Source organism: Antrostomus carolinensis, unplaced genomic scaffold, assembly GCF_000700745.2.
Source record: "Antrostomus carolinensis isolate BGI_N321 unplaced genomic scaffold, ASM70074v2 scaffold14746, whole genome shotgun sequence".
Lineage (NCBI taxonomy): Eukaryota > Metazoa > Chordata > Aves > Caprimulgiformes > Caprimulgidae > Antrostomus > Antrostomus carolinensis.
Genome location: NW_010321291.1, coordinates 12,123 through 30,504, shown reverse-complemented (window position 1 = coordinate 30,504; position 18,382 = coordinate 12,123).

The following is an 18,382-nucleotide window of genomic DNA, read 5'->3' as shown; positions in this document are numbered from 1 at the left end:
GCCTTAGCCAGAGAAATTGAAGAAAAGGACATCCTTCTCTTCTGTGAAAGTGCACAACTGTAAAACACTGGGCTGCTTTGAGAAATTGCACTAGAACCAGAGTCGTAGCACATCAAATGGAACAGGTGAGAAAATGTGGCTAAGACTTCAGGTGGGCTACTTGTCTGTCACAGCTCAGCTTTGTTCTAGTGCTACATGCTTAAAGCTGGCTTTATGCATATCTGCATTTCCTTAGTTGTACCAGAGGATGGATTATGTCTCTGACAACAGTACCACTGGAACAAACTACTGCATTTCAATGAGGCTAGTCTCCTATGTATAAAAAAAAACCCCCTCTTTGCTCCTTGGTGTGTGGGTTGGTTACTTTATAAACTAAGCTATTTCCCTTTTGTTTTAATACTTAATACTCAAAATGACAAAAGCAAAATGGCAGCAGTAGAATACTGGTGAATTAGGTACCAAATATTGTGTGTTGCCCCTATTTAGGGGATAAGTTCAGCTAAAGATTCACTGTCCGGAGCTGGATGCCAACATTGTAATCCCTCTGAGTACTTTTCCAGATCTGACAGAATGAGTTTTGTAACTCAAAATAGTATCTTTAATCAATCAACAGCTATAAGTGGGAAAGGTAACAGTGATGGGGAGAAGGTGCCGTTTCCTCATCTGATCAGAATCTGAGATACAGATGAGTACGTTAAATATTTTTTCTTCCAACTACATCAGTTAATCTAATAAAAGATATTATTCCACCTACAAATCTTGTCTTGCCTTATTCTCTACAGTGACCATTAAAGTGGGCTGACTTAAGTAGAAAAGTTTAATTTTTTTGCCGTATCAAGCTAGATGAGAGATTCACCTGTTCCTTATGTTGGCTAGAATGATCAGTAGCTATCCTGGATTATATTTGATGGGATCACAGGCAAATGGTTTAAGATTTTTCTTTTAATGTAGTTGTATTAACTTGGTGGTGTCTAAGGTTGATTTTGTGCTATGAATTGCTACAAAGTCAAGAAATGTGTGTATTAATCAGCTATTGGAAATTGTGGTGATTACAATATTGACTTCAAAGTAATTTAATTTTTCTTTCTGGTACTCTGAGATTCCTTCTTTTTGTGTTGGGTTGTGTGTTTTGTTGGGTGGGGGGGGGTTTGTGGGTTTTGGGTTGTTCTTTTTTTTTTTTTTTTTTTTTTTTTTTAAAGGTACCCATGGTTGCTAGTCAATTAATTAATTTGTAGTTTATAACTCGATATCCTCATTTGATCACGCACCAAATCAAAAAACCTATTTCAGACTGAATGCAGAAAAGGACACTAAGGTTTTGCACAGCACTAGCAACAAGTGATCACACATTTTTGTGGAAATAAGGTCAGTTAGGGAAGTTTCTTTTCCTTTTAATTAACATACAAGACGTATCTCTAAATATAATTGATCTAACGAAGCATGATTGCTGCTTGTACTTTCCGGGAGTGTTCTTTAGAATGCTGAAGACTGACTAGAAATGTACAGCTGCATCATTTTGTGCAGAAATCTACCTTCTGCACACTGCTGAACAATACAAAATGTGTTATTGATCATATACATGATTGGATGGAGGTTAGTGGAGGGGACACCCTCTGTAAATTTCCTTTGATCCTGCTAAATGTTGTTACCCGTGTGCTACAGGAAATAAGTGAGTGTAATGATTTTAGAGTGGTGATATTCTTAGCTATATCAAAGATGAAACACTGCCTGTGTTCCCTTAGTAGACTTTACAGTAGTGCCACCATGAAAGATCTGAAGATCATTATTTACTGGAAATAAAAGAACAAGGCAGAAATCGATTACTACGACACTAGATTTATGTCTCCATTGCACTCTATATACATCTCCTATTTGTTCTAACTTCATGGAAGGATATTTAATACATAATGGAAAGAGGCTTTTGCTTTTGATTTATTTTTTGTTTATTATTTTTGGCATTCCTTGGAGAAATTCTGGAAATCAATACTTGGATGTAAGTGTGCCTGGATGTAGGTAGTGGGAGGCAGTGGCAATTGATGTATCTGTGTATTTTTGCACTGACATATCTGGCCTGCACAGTACTCTGTTGTCGCAGTAGAATGTGCTTAGCCCAAGAGGATGCAAAGTCATATTTCTTCCATCATCTGTTTATATAAAATGACCTAAGATCCATAGGTAAATTTGGGTAGTTAACTTAAAGCTTGGAAATTGATCCCACTGAAGTATTTATTTGTGAGTGTAAATATTTGTTGCATCAAGATGAGATGAAGACAAATGTTCTTAATGATGGAAAATGAGTACAGATTGTCTTAAAATGGAGCAGGGGATGAGGGGGATACCAAGTGCTGAGAGCTTTCAAGTGAAGTTACAAATTGTTTGAAAATGGACATAGCTTTTTCTCTCCTGTCTGTTGACCTGTTAGGTGGTGCTTAGTTGACATTTTTCCTTGCTCCAGTTTTGCTTGACCATCATAGACATTACTGCTCCTGCAGTCATGTGGCAAAGGAAAATGCAAAACACAGGTTTTCTCAAGGTAAAATAGTGGGCTTTGTTTTAAAAATCCTAAAGTTGGTCACATACTGCAATAGAAGTTGCTATTGCATTAGACCTTGTAGAAATTTGAAAGCAAAGTCAGTCTGTCCCTTGAATAACTTTTGGTAAGATATAACAAGAAAACTGTGGATGAAATAAGGACAGGATCAACTGTCTGGCTAGCTGGTGTGTGGTAAGGCACATATCAAAGGCAGTGACGTGAGATGCCACATCTCAGAGGGGCATCCAAAGTACACTACCTCAGATCCACTCCCACTAATGCTGTGCAATCACAGGCTGCAAAACATGAGGTTCTCCACAAAAACAACTCTCTTTCCCCAAACAACCCTGTGCTTTGGAAGCTTGTTGTTATTCCTTTTCTTTTTCTCCTAATGTCTCATTTGTAGAATGGCTTGTTAAAGCTTCACTCATCTGTGTGTAGTCTCCATAAGCTATAATCTTTAATACTGTTCAAGACTTCTGTGAGGACTGTTGCTTTGCTCCTGCAGGGAAGACTTCACTATTGTGTACCTGCAAAACCAGTGACTGGACCAGTCACTGAGATGTGGCAAGACCTAGTCTGATAATAGTCCCATACCTGTTCACTATGTGGGCAAGGTGGAAGGAAGGGAAAGCTTTGACTTCTTCCCCCTCCCTTGATTTAAAACAAGGAATTTTAATACTCTAGGTTCAAATTATGATAACAGAATATAATCTGTGGGTTACTTGTGACAGTTCAAGTTATTAGGGACAGTTGGTTATATGAGCAGCACTGGGCTTCACCCGGAAAAATATCTACTTTTCTAATTCAAGGGCAACTTGGAAACTCTTTACTTGCATGGCAATGTAAAGCATTAAAATGCTTCCCCTTCTGCACAGATTAGTGACATGGGGAAAAATAAAATCGTGCTGCTTCCCAGGCTGAAATGTTTTCTCCCTTTATTCCTTGTTGATTTTTAGACATGAATATTAGCAGCAGATGGCCAACAGCAGTAGTTTGGTGGTTTTCCTGTTCCGCACTGACCAGCGATAGCTTAGATTCTGGGTATCCTCTGTGCAGTTCTGAAAGCACCGCTACCTTGCTAAAACATCTGTCAATAACAATTTCTAGCTGATGTATATAGCTTTATGAAAAAGAGTTGGCATCAGCTGAAGTCTAACAATGCGTCTCCACCAGGGCTTCCTGGAGCAGTGTGATCAATATCCTCAGTTAAGTTTATGAGGATGCTGTGAATCCCTCTAAACGCAGTGGCATTCTCTCCAACCTTTCTTGTAGCCCATCAATTACAGACTAAAAGGTCAGTCTTGCTGTAGGAAAAGTTCGTCTTCAGTAAAGATTTTTTTTTTTTAAACTTTTTGTGCTGGAGGGTGGGGGGAGATGTTTGTTTTGGCAGGAGCTGTTCCTTTCTAGCAAATCTTGCCAAAAGAGGAGTCTTTGCTATTCTGCACTTCTTGCTATTCTATTTCTGAATCCTCTCTGGTAACTCAGGAGTGTTCTGAAGCTTGTGATTGTCTGCTTCAAGTAGTGAAACAGCCAGTGGTGATGCACAATCTGTTCTGAGCTGGCAGGGAATAAACGGAGCTCAAAAAGTAGGTGCCATGTTACGCTGTTAAGAATTTTCTGCTTTGCTGTCAGTCCTTCTAAAATTATTCCAATTTTTCCTGAAGAACTCTGAGGTTGCAAAGCCAACTGTGAAGGGAATGCCTGTCTTGTAGCAGTTCTCTGTGCTCCTTGAGTGTGCAAAGGTTCTCACATATTTGGTTGTCTGAATGCAGGGAAAGAAACAGCCCTGGTGTATGTCACTTGACTTTTCTCTACTCCAACCCTAGCTAGGGAAGTGGCTTCAGCTGTATTGCATGTCTCAGCCTCTTTGGAGCAGAGCTTTTGGAAACTTGTTTCATTAATGGTTAGTTGTTTTGAAAATTGTCAGCATTGGCATAGCTCCATTCACCCTGGTGCTCTGACTGCAAACAGGAACAGTTTGGCCATTGCTGAGCGGTTTTGAATGCAGCTCTCTAATGTTTTATTGAAAAACTGTCACCAAATGCATATGCCTTCATGTATATTCATAAATTACTTGCAAAGTTCAGCAAATAATAAAGGAGATGGAAGGAGAGGAGGAAATAATAAGTAGAAATCTTCAAAAATGCAGTTGAAGTGAGTAAACATGTTTTTCAAAAAATGTGAGTAATCCAAAGCTTTACAACTTTAGTATCTTTTTTTTAGAAAGGCAATTTCTAACCCTGAAATCTAAATTAAAGCTTTCTGGCCAGAGCCAAATCTCACTCTGGGAAAAACTGGAGGAACCCTCCACGTTAGGCTGGATGTGAGTGCAGCAGTAATGTTCCTTTTCTCTCTTCTCCCCCCTCCCCTCCCTCCCCCCTCTGCAAATGAAATGGGTTTTGTGCTGTAAAACAGCTTTCAGTACTGTGATAATTTGCCCCCCATACCTGGAGGGTTCTGAACCCTGTCTTCTACCCTATGCTCAGGGTAGTTTTCAGGTAGAGACAACCAAAGAGGATGGTCAAGATGGATCAAGTGTGCATTTTCATCTCTTCTTTTTTTTTTTTTTTTGAGGTGGTACCCTTAGAGCCAGAAGCTACCAGTGGCTTGCTGGCATTGTGCTGCAGGGAGGATTTCATTTGGGTAGTTTAAAAAGGCAATGGAAATGCATCAAAGGAAGGGATTTATGTACATAGCACGTATGTTGATGGTAATTTTGTATGAGATCTTGTTGTGTGTTAGGTTAAATGGAAGCCCTGTTTGTTAATGGCTTGCCAGCCTCATGATTCTGCGAATGGATTTACTATGACTTACTACTCTGAGGACAATTGCCCCATTAGCTTTGCTTCACAATTCCTCTACTCAGGGAAACCTGGCATCAAACATGATGCCAAAAGCAATGAGAGCTATTCCCAGGGCAGGCAAACGACTGTGCAGTCCCTTCTGTCTGTGCCTCCCAGGAAACCTGCCGCAGCACAGCCAGACCTCTGCCCTTTGCACTCATGCTGTTGGAGCAGCCTTCTTGTCTCATGGAGTTTGCAGAACTAAACTACAGGCAATTGGATTCCAAACAATCCCAGCTTTGAGGTGTCTTTAAGGACCAGATTTTAGCAGTTAATTTTCACCCAGTTATGGGATGTTGGTATGGGATTAGGAGGTTTGGATGGGGTTATTGGCCCCACCAGCACATGGGAACTGAAAGGACTGGGAGAGAAAGCTGTGGAGAAGCTCTCTCATCGAACCTATCACTGTGACCAACTCACCACATGCTTTCTGGGTGCTTATGCTTCAGAGAATAAGCACATTTGTATTGCAACTGGACTGCTTTTCATGACAGTGATTAAGGGTACTTTTAGAGTCAGTCTGGAATGAGACCTGGATGCATATCATATAAATGGATCGGGGGAAAAAGAAAAGGCAGCCTGTTATTGTGCCACATCAACCAGGTATGGGACTACTACCCAACTTCAAGAAGGGATGGTGCAGTAGTCCATCTAGAAAGGTGTGTGGGAGGAGGATTCCTAGTTTCCGTTAGCTAAAGGCAGACTTTAGTTCTAGAGAAGCCTCAAATGATTTTCCTCTGATTTAACAGTTTTAGGGCAAGCCATAAAATATTTAGAAGCATAAAAACATAGAATGGCTTTGGTTGGAAGGGACCTTTAAAGGCCATCTAGTCCAGCCCCTCTGCCATGAGCAGGGACACCTTCCACTAGACCAAGTTGCTCAAAGCCTCATCCAACCTGGCCTTGAACACTTCCAGAGAGGGGGCTTCTGCTATCTCTCTGGGCAACCTGTTCCAGTGTTTCACTGCCCTCATTGTAAAAAAACCTTCTTCTATCTAGTCTGAATCTACCTTCTTTTAGTTTAAAACCATTACCCCTTGTCCTATTGCTACAGGTCCTGCTAAAAAGTTTGTCCCCATTTCAGCTCAATTAGCTTAGAGGTGACTATAAACAAGTGAAAATGTAGGATTAAAATAGAAAATTAATTGTAACCACCAAGTTCACCACGAAGAACTACAGTACATTTTGCTGATACATCTTGAGTGGTATATCTGTATGCATAGGAAAAATGGGCAGTAATCACCATAATTCAAGGTGTAGACTTGTGACATGCAATTTTCAGTATACAAATGTTTGTGAGAAGAACCAATAGAACTTGCTTCCTGTGATATGGTCCCAAACAGGACAAAGATGTCCTCCACTCTGAAGAGCAGTTGAGGTACTGTTTTTCCCCAGTAGCTCCTGCAAGCAAGAAAAAATGCTGTGGTAGCAGCCCCTTAATCCTGTCACTGCCCAAAGGTAGTAGGATTTACTCAAGGATAATTTGTTAAGGAAGGACTTCTGACCTGGAAATGCAGTGTAAATGAAGGTAACACTTCCCTGGCTCCCTCTGCTCACAGGTATCCAGTTCAGGACAGACTGTGATACCATGGTCATAATTCAAAGCTTTTTCTAAATAAATTATAAATAGAGCCAGTGAAGAGTTAAGTGTGGCATATATTAGATTCCAGTGATGAAGCCTCAGATTAATATAATGAAAAGCCTGGTTTAATTGCATTACCTTCCATTAGCTCCCTTCTTCCTTTTTTTATAATTGTTTCTAAGGCTCTGTGTACCTCATCTCCACTGGGACTTTCATTCCATGTTTATTCAAGTGAGATTTCTGCTTTCAGAACTGCACCTTTCATCAATCTCCTATTAATTAGCCAAATGCCGCATCATATTATACATTGATGCATTCGGTCGAGTGTGTGCTGTAATGAGAGGAGAGCCCGTGGTCTGTCCAGGCTCCTCTCAGGAGCTGGTCATTGGTATTCCAGGATAAGTCAGCTTACTGTAATTTGAAATTGGTCTGCTGTCCCATTAGGAATCTGCCCGATCAATACCAAGTGAATTAGAGTTTCAGTGATCTGATTAACTCCCCATTATTTTCTACCCTGGCTGATTTAGAATGCATGATGAGACAATATTCCAGTTTCTTTGCTTTATCCCAGTTTAAATGAAATACAGACATCTGAGGAAGCAGTGGCTGTGCATTTCATTTGGCTGTGCTGTAATAAAGTCAAACACTGTAAGTGTCTACCTTGCCATGACAACCAGGAGTGAGGGCTGCCATGGCACACAGAGACGGCGGGCAGCTGGCTTTCTGTCTCCACTGCCGCTCCTTTCTAGCTCATTCATTCTGTGTCTTAGTTGAGCAGAATTGGCTTTAAAAGTTACCCTGAATGCACTCCAGGAGTCTCCTGGAACACCTTCAGCTTGCCATGCTACTTTATCAGCAGATGTCAGGGTGGTTGAAGTCCCCCAGCAGGACGAGAACCTGCGAGTGTGATGCCTCCTGTAGCTGGAGATGTCAATAAGCTCCCCTTGATGAGGCAGCCTGTAGTAGGCACAGTCCCCAATTTTTACCCATGAGCTTTCAACCTGCATGTGGCTATTCTTCAGAGATAACTCTTCACACTTCATTCATTTCTTGATGTAGAGGGCAATGCCTCCACCCCTCCATCCTTGTCTGTCCCTTCTGAACCGTCTGTAGCCATCAATAGCTGCACTCCAGTCACAGGATTTGTCCCACCAAGTTTCAGTAATGGCAAACAGGTTGTAGCTTTCAAGCAGCACAGTGGCTTCCAGCTCCTCCTATTTGCTGCCTGTGCTGTATGCATTGGTGTAGAGGAACTTCAGCTAGGTACACGTTGACTTGGTAGATGGCCATACTCTTTATGGTCCTCTGCAAATAATGAGCTTGTATGCAAGTGTGTGCTTTCCTGAGTAATAACCCAAGGTTCAGAGGTGGAAAGCTCTGGGTGCAGACCCAGATTTGATATGAGCCTGAAACAGGGCCAAGACCCAGAGGATGTGCAATAGAAACGGGACAAATGCTCTAAATTCATCTAATGCTCACAGGATTTCTGCCATCATGAAAGAGGGAAGTTAAGAAATGTCATCAATTTTTGTTAGGTTGTAAGAACTTAATCTTCAGGACATGGATGAATATTTTGTGTTGGCAGCTTGTAGGTGCAATCACTAAATGGATCTTCCAGTTGCTATTTTATTGCAAGTATATAACAACATGAAACAGGACCAGAAAAAAAGGCTTCATTTTATGAGTCTGGAAGGTAATTTTTAAGGAGGAAGATTGCTGGCTTTTAGTTTATCTGCTAATTTTGAAGTGATGTTAATAGGTCCTACTTATAATCTCTCTTTTTATTCTTAAATTTGTTTCCAAGATAAAAAGTGTTTTTACTGCCAATTTCCTTGGCAGTGCATGGTGATATTGACCTGAGAAAACAGTAGTGAAAGAGCAATTCCAGTCTGCTGTGAAGAACTGTACAACCTGATAACCCTAATGCCAACGCTGTCTTGGTGTTCACTGCTCGTTGGTCATAGAAGAGAACCGAGATAGAAAAGATTGCCTGTGTAATAGCCAGAGATGTTTCAACAAGGTGTTCCTATCCAAAGAACTTGCTCCTGAAAACCAGAACTTGCCAGCTACTTGCCAGCTATGAAAGACAAAAAGAGCAAGGTTTCTAATCATGTTTAATTACTCAAAAAGAGGATTGGAACCCAAAGCAGAACTTGCTCTATTTTAAAATGTACTGCCTTAAGGTACCAGTAGACCAGAATTACAAAATACTCTAAAAATCAGAAAATTATTTGGAGAAAGCTGCAGATGCATTTATTTTAGGAGACAAAATCTTGCTTATTTTATCCTTCGAGCTGTTGTAGAGTCCTAGCCCCTTTAATATATTTCAGGGCATAAAATAATGAGCAGCGCTGCATATTTTGTGTGCCAATAGGCAAAAAATGTCATACTCTGCTTAATATGTGCAGTAAGTATATTAATTCTATATTTTACAAATTAATATAGATTGACTGAATAGTACATGTGTAATACGAAAATACATACATAAAAGTTTAATGCAGGCATACTCCTGTACCTTCCACCAGTATATGTTGACATAATTTTAGTGTTTCTTCATTACTGATTCAGAGGCAGTTTATAGGTTGTTTTGTTCGGTGTTTTTCTTTCAAATGAGAAAAGAAAATAGAAGAGAGAAGACCGGCAAGTGCCAAGAGTTTGAATCATCTGCGGACAGTGAACCTGGAAACTTTGACTCTCAAGGTTAAACCTCTGTTAGTGCTCTCCAGAGATCCTGGGGCAGGACCCCACTGATGGGGATGGTAAAGCTCTGTACGTAGCCCACTAGAGGGTGACAAAGCCTAATGCTAGGAACATGGAGGTAACACGCTCCCCTGGCTATTGGGGTCCAGAGCCCTTGGCATCCTCCTTGCCTGCCTGGGACACACCCTTTGGTCCACCTTCCAGGCTTAAAATGCCCATGTCTAATGGCATAAACCATCACTGCCTGAGAAACATGAGCTGGGCCTTCAGTTCACTGGTAGTAACAACCTCATGAATCTCCTCATAGCATCATGAGATGGAGGAAACAATTTATACTCCATTTATGTTAAAAGTTATGGGAAAAATACTAAAGAAGATGCAGGACAGCTGACTCTATCCACAGTGCCATGAGCAAGGGCTGAGAGCTGTGCATTATGAGGTCACTTTTGCCAGCCGATGAGACAAGGAGGTGTGGAGAGGCAGCCATAAACTAACTCAATGAGCTAATGGCCATTTGGCTTATTCTAAAACTGCTGGAGCTGACGAAAAGGTGAGCTGTTGACTTGGCTAGGCTCTTGATCATGATCACAGCAGAATGACACATCACAGCGTATCCCAGTGATCTTAGTTGTCCCTTGGGCTAGAAAGAGACTCTGCAACGAGCTTTGGCTGTAGTGCTCTCAAGCATGTTGCCTTTGAGGAGAAATGCTGTATAAGAGCATAATTCATGACAGTGCTGTGGAAGGCATCTTGCCCTGCAAAACGCCTCTTAAACTACAAAACTACACATTTCGGTAGTTGCTGCCATCTCTGTGCAAGTATTGAGACTAAACCCAGAGCTTGCAACCTATGCCTGATGCTTGGAGTTGGAAGCTCCGAAATCTGCAGATCAGCATTGCTGAACTGGTCCAGTTCAGACACCCCATGTGGGCTTCTCATGTGAATGGAAAGATACCACATTTCTGGTGGTGCAACTAGAAATGTGAAGTCTCTGCTAGATCTGAGGTGGAGGGAAGCCTCTGTTAGGTGCCTTCCTCAGACATCCCTTGTTTCTTGCTTGTGTAGTAGGCTTGCAGAGAGCAGCTGTACCCACCCTGTAGGTTTTTGTTCAATAGAGACTTAGTTGAGTGTTTTGCATCTCACTCCTGTGCTGAGGTTCCTTTAGTGTTTGCAGCATTGTTCAGTGGGGGTGAGGGGTTAGGTTGATGAAGATGAAAATAACAGATTCCCAGGAGAAACATTGCGAGCTCTGGGATGTGTGTAGCTTAATGTTCAAGTGCTATGGACTGATTCAGTATCTCTCAGGGACTGACGAAAGAGAACTGGAAGGGGAAAGAAAAAAGTGTTGGTAAGCATTCATATGAAACATTGTGCCAAACTAACAATAAAAGTAACATTATAATATAAAACAGAAGTGTTGCAGTAGCATGAAATCACATCTCAAAAGAGCTAGTCATGTTTGGAACTGTGCAAATTGTGAAATCCTAAATAAAAATTTTGTAGGATTTGAAATAAGTTTGTGACTAATTTCAGGCATGATTTACTACTTCAATGTTTTATTATTATTTCTGAGAAACCCATATAGAAGTCTATTAATTAAAACTCAGACTGACACTTTGGCTCCATAGGATTTAGGAATTAGTGTGATTTTATCTCATTAGTGCATTTATTGCAGTGTTCGTCCTTTTAATTAAGCATTAAGTTCCTCCAAGGTGAATTTTATCATCCCATAATGCATCTGGGCTTTCACTACTTGTCTAAATACACATTAAGGGATGACAGCCACTTGAGAAACCTTAATTGTGTTATCACTGAAGTTTGGTTCCTTCATTTGTCTGGTTTAGGGTGATAGGTTTTAATTTCTTTATAGCCTGCTGCAAAGATGCAGGAAACATACTGTGATGGCAGTTGCAGTCAAATGTCAGTGTTGTCCTATGTGGGTAGGAAAGATGAATTCAAAGGACCTGAGAAAGACCTGAGCTAAGGCCCAAAGAGGTCTTCCCGCTGGTTGTGGTGGCCTTTGGAAGGGATCCAGGATGTGGATGAGAGCTGCTGGCCCTGCTTGCTTACCTAGGGAGAGGGCACACACATCACCAAGGGTGATGGCACACCTTGCACTGGGTAATGGCACATCTCACTTGGGCCTTCCAGCTGAAGAGTGAGGCTCATGGTGGGCTCCATTCAAAACAGTCAGCTGAACTTTAAAATGGCTACTGCCCCTGTACTTGGGTGTGGGTTAAGGAGACCATAAATCTCAGACATGCAGGCCTCTACTTCCTAGGTGAAATATGGAGGGATGGAGCCCAGGCTTCTGTGGTGCCATTTGGTTATCATTTTCATGCAAACAAGGGTGTGTCTTGTATGTATATGCACACGTGTGTGGTATATGCATATGTATGTATATAATGTATGCATATGTGTATAGAAAAAAATGGACCATTTTTCTCCCAAAGAATTTGCAGTGTTAGCACTTAAAGGCCACTCAGTTGAGCACACGAAGAAGTGATGTGTAGTGACAAAAAAACATGTACTATAATGAAATTATCCCTACAGCCATATTCAGCTACAAACACGGTTTTTCAGTATGGACATATGTATATTTATAACAAGACCAGAGGTGATATCGTCAGCCTATTTCAATAAGCTATCTTGCTGTCACCAGATGGCAATGTAATGATATTTTGTCATTATTTTACCTTGATATGTCACTGCCAACTTGTGGTACTTGGTAATTCTCTATGAACCCTTACTAAAGGAGTTATTTTAAAAAAAATTCCTTGTTTTTGTTTCCTTTTTACTTTGTTATTAACTTCTTTGTTTAAATAAATAGTTTTAAGGAGTACAGGAATAAAAACCAAATTTTGTCTTGCTTTCAGCCTTGCAGGTCCAACCCTCCAGGTCAAATAGAAAACCTTGTGATTTATTGTCATGACTGTTGTTGCTATTAACTCTAATATGTGAATTATTTGTTTAGTTTTGGTAAATGCATCATGACTGTAAAATGGAGGAGTTGGGCAGCAGTACAGGTTTTTCTCAGTAAACAGAAAAGGCTGAAAAAGGGCAATTCATAGACAAAAGTCAGACTAAACATTCAGAAATGAGGCAAAATTATGGCCATTTGCCTGAGCTGTGTTACTTAGTGGGAATTGTGGGTGAATTAATAAAATTAAAGCTGGGGAGCTTGGGTAACATCTAGAAAATCTCAGCAAAAAGAGCTACTTAACTATTATTATAAAGATCAGATATTCCTGTGTTCTCCAATCTAAAAAAAAATAATAATAATTAAAAAAAAATTGTCTTTTCTTAACCATAGTGCAAAACATACCTTCAAGATAACCAACACTGCTGAAGACTAAATTTGGGCATACTACAAGTATAGCAGTGTCAAATTAATGTGCCTTCCATGTGCAGAGATAAATTGCATTTATATAATTTTCATATAAAACCCTCTTTCCTTCCTTTTGTGGCTGTCTGACCCTGAAGAACTTAACACCCTTCTTATCTGCTTTCCATCATTTTTTATGTAATACTTCTGTAATATGTATTTTATGTAATACTTTTGCTTTGAAAGATTCTTTTAACTGTTTCTTCTACAAATGTCACTTCAAGTCTGAGGATGTAAAGACAAGAAAACTAGAACTACGGTTAATTACAATGCGTAAAATCTCCTTATAAGAAAAATGCCTTTTCACCGTCGGTCAAATAGCACAAAAAAGGATTGTGCCTCTTGGATTCTGTCCAAGTAGGCTCATAGTTTACTAAAACCAACGTGTGTGCTCTTGAAGACCAACAATGACCCATCCAAGAGTTGAACCCATTGTGTGTCTCTAACCTTTCCTCTAGACTCTCTTAAGGAGTCAGTGTGTCCAGGAGGCAGTGGACAGGTGTTTGAGCAAAGGTCCCTAGCTAGAAGCAGACCTGCTCATGCTAAACCCAAATCTTAAGTTGAGCTTTAGTAACAAGGCCAGGTGTTGAGACAAAAGATGGCTGGCTCAAAGAATGAGTTTCTCTTCCTGTTCCTGAGACTTCAAAAACACAAGAGTGAGCTGTGGGGAACATATGAGAGAAGGTAGCATGATGCCAGCTTTGTACATCACCCAGGATGGACAGCAGGAAGTCTCCGGGGCAACCTGTTCTGGGCTCTGTGCCATTCCACTTGATATGAACAGATATGTTCACTATTGTGCACTGTTTGTGCCCCTGAACGTGACTCATTTCTGTCCAAAAAACTGAATTAAAAAATCACCACTATTATTCTGGCACACAGGCTTCTTGCTTTCTTCTGAAAAACTATAACCTGTGCTTCCAGCACAGCTGGGAAGGCTTGTAACTGGTGTTGGTGAGGAAAGCCTGGGAGCCACAGCAGAGGTCCGTTGCAGATGAGTGGTTTTAGGGATGCACAAGGTGTAAGTTGCTCAGTTAAAGAATTTCAGTGGCATTTGGGTGCCTGGTGTTGCTAACTGAAAGACGTAGCCAGATGTGTTGTTGTATATTTTAAATTACCACTCTTGTTTTAAATGTCAGCTGAGCTTTGGGTTCAGTTTTGCCTTTTTTTGACAGGTTGTTGTGCTGTATGTGAGGATTCTGATCCTCATTGCCTGATTCTCTGACTGGTCCTGGCACTTTGAGACAATCTATTCAGAGTCTGATGCTTTTCTACGCAGGTGTATATGAAAAGACTTCAGGGCATTTTTACGCACTACTAAAGTAATGCATAAAAATGCCCTGAGGAGAGACTGAGGCACACATAGCAACCCATATTGAGCAATATGGGGCATTTGTGATTTAGTGCTACCAAATTCATTTCCCTAGATTTCAGTTTTCTCCTGTGTAGGCAATCCTAGTGCTCTCCTCTGTGAGAGTGATAGGATTACTCTGTACGATTGCAGTGAAGATGTAGTAGAGGTCCAGCTGTAGGGACTCGCCCCCTCCTATATAAAGAGATTATTGATTCTGAATATAATCTGAGGAAAAGTTATCTTGCCCTGCTTCACTAATGAAAAGTCACCTATTTTTCCAACAAATTACAAGAAAGGGTTTTTTATTGTATGAGAAATTCAGACTACCACTCTATGGCAGGGTGCAGGAATCACCTCTTGATCTCAAATACGGATGCTCAAGTTTGTAAATTTAATAAAAAAGATAAAAAAAACCTATGGGAGTGCTTATACTAGAAGCAATAAACTCTGATTAGATCTCGCTATTTTTGTATTGGAGTCTCTTTGGCTTGCACAGAGGTGAGAGCTTTGGATGAGATAATAGCTTCAGGAAAATGCTAGAGCATATGAAGTTTAAAAGACCCATTCAGATCTCATTGTTTAGGAAATTAAATGATCAAGTATGTTTTCTGTCCCTGTGCCCTGTGTGCCTAACTGTCTGTGCCTCTCCATCCTTCATTCTTGCATATTGAAGGATATATCTATACTTATTCTACTGCACAGCCTGGGTATCTGCATGCCATGAATATCTCCATTAGTGAAGAGTCTGAACCAAACAATTGGGTACCATGAAAACATCAGAGATGCTTCTGGAATTTCTGTCTTATTATTGTCACTTACAGCTAGAGTAAAATGAATGTTTAAGAACTGCAGCAACATTCTCCTCTCATGTATGCTTGTCATGCATTTATCTTAGTGCAAGCAGTTAAACAAGGAGGGGCAATTAGGGTGAAATGGGAGGGACATGTTGTGTGCCATCCAACCCAACTGTTACCTGTATTTCCCCAGGTAGACTTCCTGAGCTTTAATTGATACTAAAATGCAAGTTATCATTGTGCAAAGATGACTGATGACTAATTGAACCTTGAAGCTAAGGCCTGGGTCAGCAACTTGCACCTAATCATTGTCATTGGTGAAAGAGCACCTGTACAGATTGCACATCATGTTCTCAGAAGCTCCTTGACATTTATTTGAATACGAGTGAGAGAAATAGAGCTTTAAAGTCTATGGCTTTTTTAAAGGCAGTGAAATGTTCTCTATTCAGCTTGAAATTTGAAAGAAGATGCATGATACCAAATAAATGAAGTGAATTTTGCAATTTTGCAGTGAACTTTCCTGGATTTCATTCAGGATTTGGACAAAAAAAAAAAAATCCCTCCTGGTCACCTTTACCCATTGTGCCTATTATGTGAGCTTGATGAATTTGCAGAATATTGGTGGAATTTTTTTCATTTCTGTGCTATTAAAAAAAAAATATGTGGGGAGTCCCTTTGGTCCTAGGCTCAATTTTGCACAATTGCAAAATTATTACTGTGTGAAGGTCTGCCTTGGGTAAACTTCTATGTTCCAATGTATAGATGTAACCTTAATGTTACACCATGTCGAGTTGGGGGGAAAAGGAGAGGCACACAACTGTAATAGCAATTCCCTGAGCCTTAAAACTAGTGCTCTCAGATTTCTAAGTGAAATAACTACAAAGCTTACCTTTCTTCTAACTTATAAATACCTACATTTTCTAATTAGAAGTAGAGATCTAACTCAGCAAACTAATGTTCTGGAGTTTAATTTTTTTTTTCTGTAAATGAAGCTTCTATAAGATGAAATTTTTCCTTTAAAATGGAATACATAAATCTAAGCTCCTGTGCTGGATGCTGGTTGGGCAAGATAGTCTTGCAACAGCTTAGAGTATTGTTTGTCCAGCAGGAGCTAGATAGTGATAAATCCCAGAGCTTCAGTGGCAAATCCCCTCATCTACAGTGCTTGAAGAAGCAGAAGTCTTAAGGATCTTAAAAAGCGATATATGTGTGAGGGAGAATTGTCCTTATGCAGCTTTTGGAGATGTCTGTTTGCAGCAGCAAGGATGGTGCCCTAAACTGGAGGAGCTGAGTGTATGCAATCTTGTTCCATAGGCAGCATCAACTCAGTAGGGAAAAAAGTGTATTGCTATTTAAGTGCAAAAATAATCACAAAACAAGAAATGCTTGCCTGGGAGGATAACATAATATAAAGCGAGCCTGAAATTCACTCATAAAGGACAGGATATTAAAGCCAGGGGTAGAGGAGGGGGCAGGCTATTAATCTATGTGTCTGCAATGTCAAAGATGTGTACCAAATGGTTCTTCTGCAATTTGGACTCCTTCCAGCAGAGATGTTCACCAGTTAAAGTGCAGAGCTTGGCCTATCTTTCCTCCAAGTCTCTGGTTTCAGAGGAAAAAGCAGTAAATATTTTACAAGAAACTGTAACTGGAATAAACAGAACTGAACTGGAGCAGTTGAGGAAATGTAGGGTGTGACAAATCCTCCTGTTCATGAGACAACTGTGCTCTAAGAGACAGACTATAGGAGAAGACCTTATTCAAGTTACAACTGCATGACAGTTTGCCCATAGATGCTTTTTCTCCAAACTTGATGCTGTCAGTCTCTGAAAGGGGCAGATAGCTGAAGCTGCTGAGTGGGAGATGTGGAGCCCTCCATTACCTTGTGTTGTCAGGCTGGCTGGTTGAGGGGAGGTGGCAGTTACGGTGGTAACACCTCTGCGAGATACCATAAGTGCTTAAAAGGAGAAATAAGTAAAGGAACAGCCTTTGCCAGTGATCTTTCTTTTTTTTTTTTTTCCGCTCTGCACAGATTGTTTGGTACCGTGGGGTGTATCACAATGTGGAATCTGAATGTAACTCCTGAAATATTTCTTCTTCCCTCCTGACAACTTTCTCTGGAGAGTTTTGGTGATGTAGGCACAGTTTGGTATTTGTATTAGAGGAGCAAACAGTTAATCAGTGGGGTTGTAGATTTACTGTGCCAGTTGTTAACTGTACATGAAGTAAGATGTGTTCCTGTTTACAGCCTATCGGGGCAGGCAGGGCTCTGGTTATAGCAGCATCATTGTTGGCTTTTAAGGACACCTATGAATGATTTGGACAAGGTCACCATGGAGGTCTATGCTGGAATCAAAAGGTGTTTTTAGCTAACCTGACTCTTTGCCTAACTCAAATGATAGGGCACTGAGCTGTCAGGCAAGCAAAATTCCTGTCCCCTTGAATGGGGACTTTGTAAGTAGTCAGACATTGTAAAGGTCTTGCTCATTGCTGTTACCCTTTTTTCCTATTTTCTTTGCTTTTTGTCCTTGTTAGTTTTCAGGCATTTTTTGTTTGTCTTAAACTTGACAGAGGCAGAAAAAGGAGAAGTTAACATTTTGATGGCAAATGCTTGTTAAGGTATAACAGTTTTTATTTTCGAAAACAGTGAAGATGCATCTCTACAGATGCTAAAAGTAATCATGGTCTGGTTAACTATATAGTGTTTCTTACCCAGGTAACCAAGCTGGTGTTTCCTCAATCTGTCTTTCTAAAGCTGTATAGAACTACCTCATCCTGAATATCTCAGACTGCTTGTAGGCAGAATTTGTGGCAAACTTTGGTTATTTTCTCATAAATTTGAGAGAAATCTGACCAATTCTCAGATCATGTCAATCAACTCTGCTTTCTTGAAGTTAATGATGCAACAGCACTGGGAGTCAGGTAGGAACATGGACTGTCAGGCTGGAACCTGGTCTGGGCTGTGTGGTGGCCTCTAGTTTAGATCACAGCAAGAGGGAGAGGTTTTGCTTCACCTTTGAAGAAACAAAGAGATGTCTTTGACCTTTGGGGGAAAGAGACTGCCAAATTTGCTTTTGCAAGTTGTGAATGAAAAGGTATCAAAGTGGGAGGATGGGCTCCTGCACAAAATGGCTTTTTGTTGAATTTGTAGTTGCTTAAACTCCTGTTAGATGGAGAAAGTGAAGCCC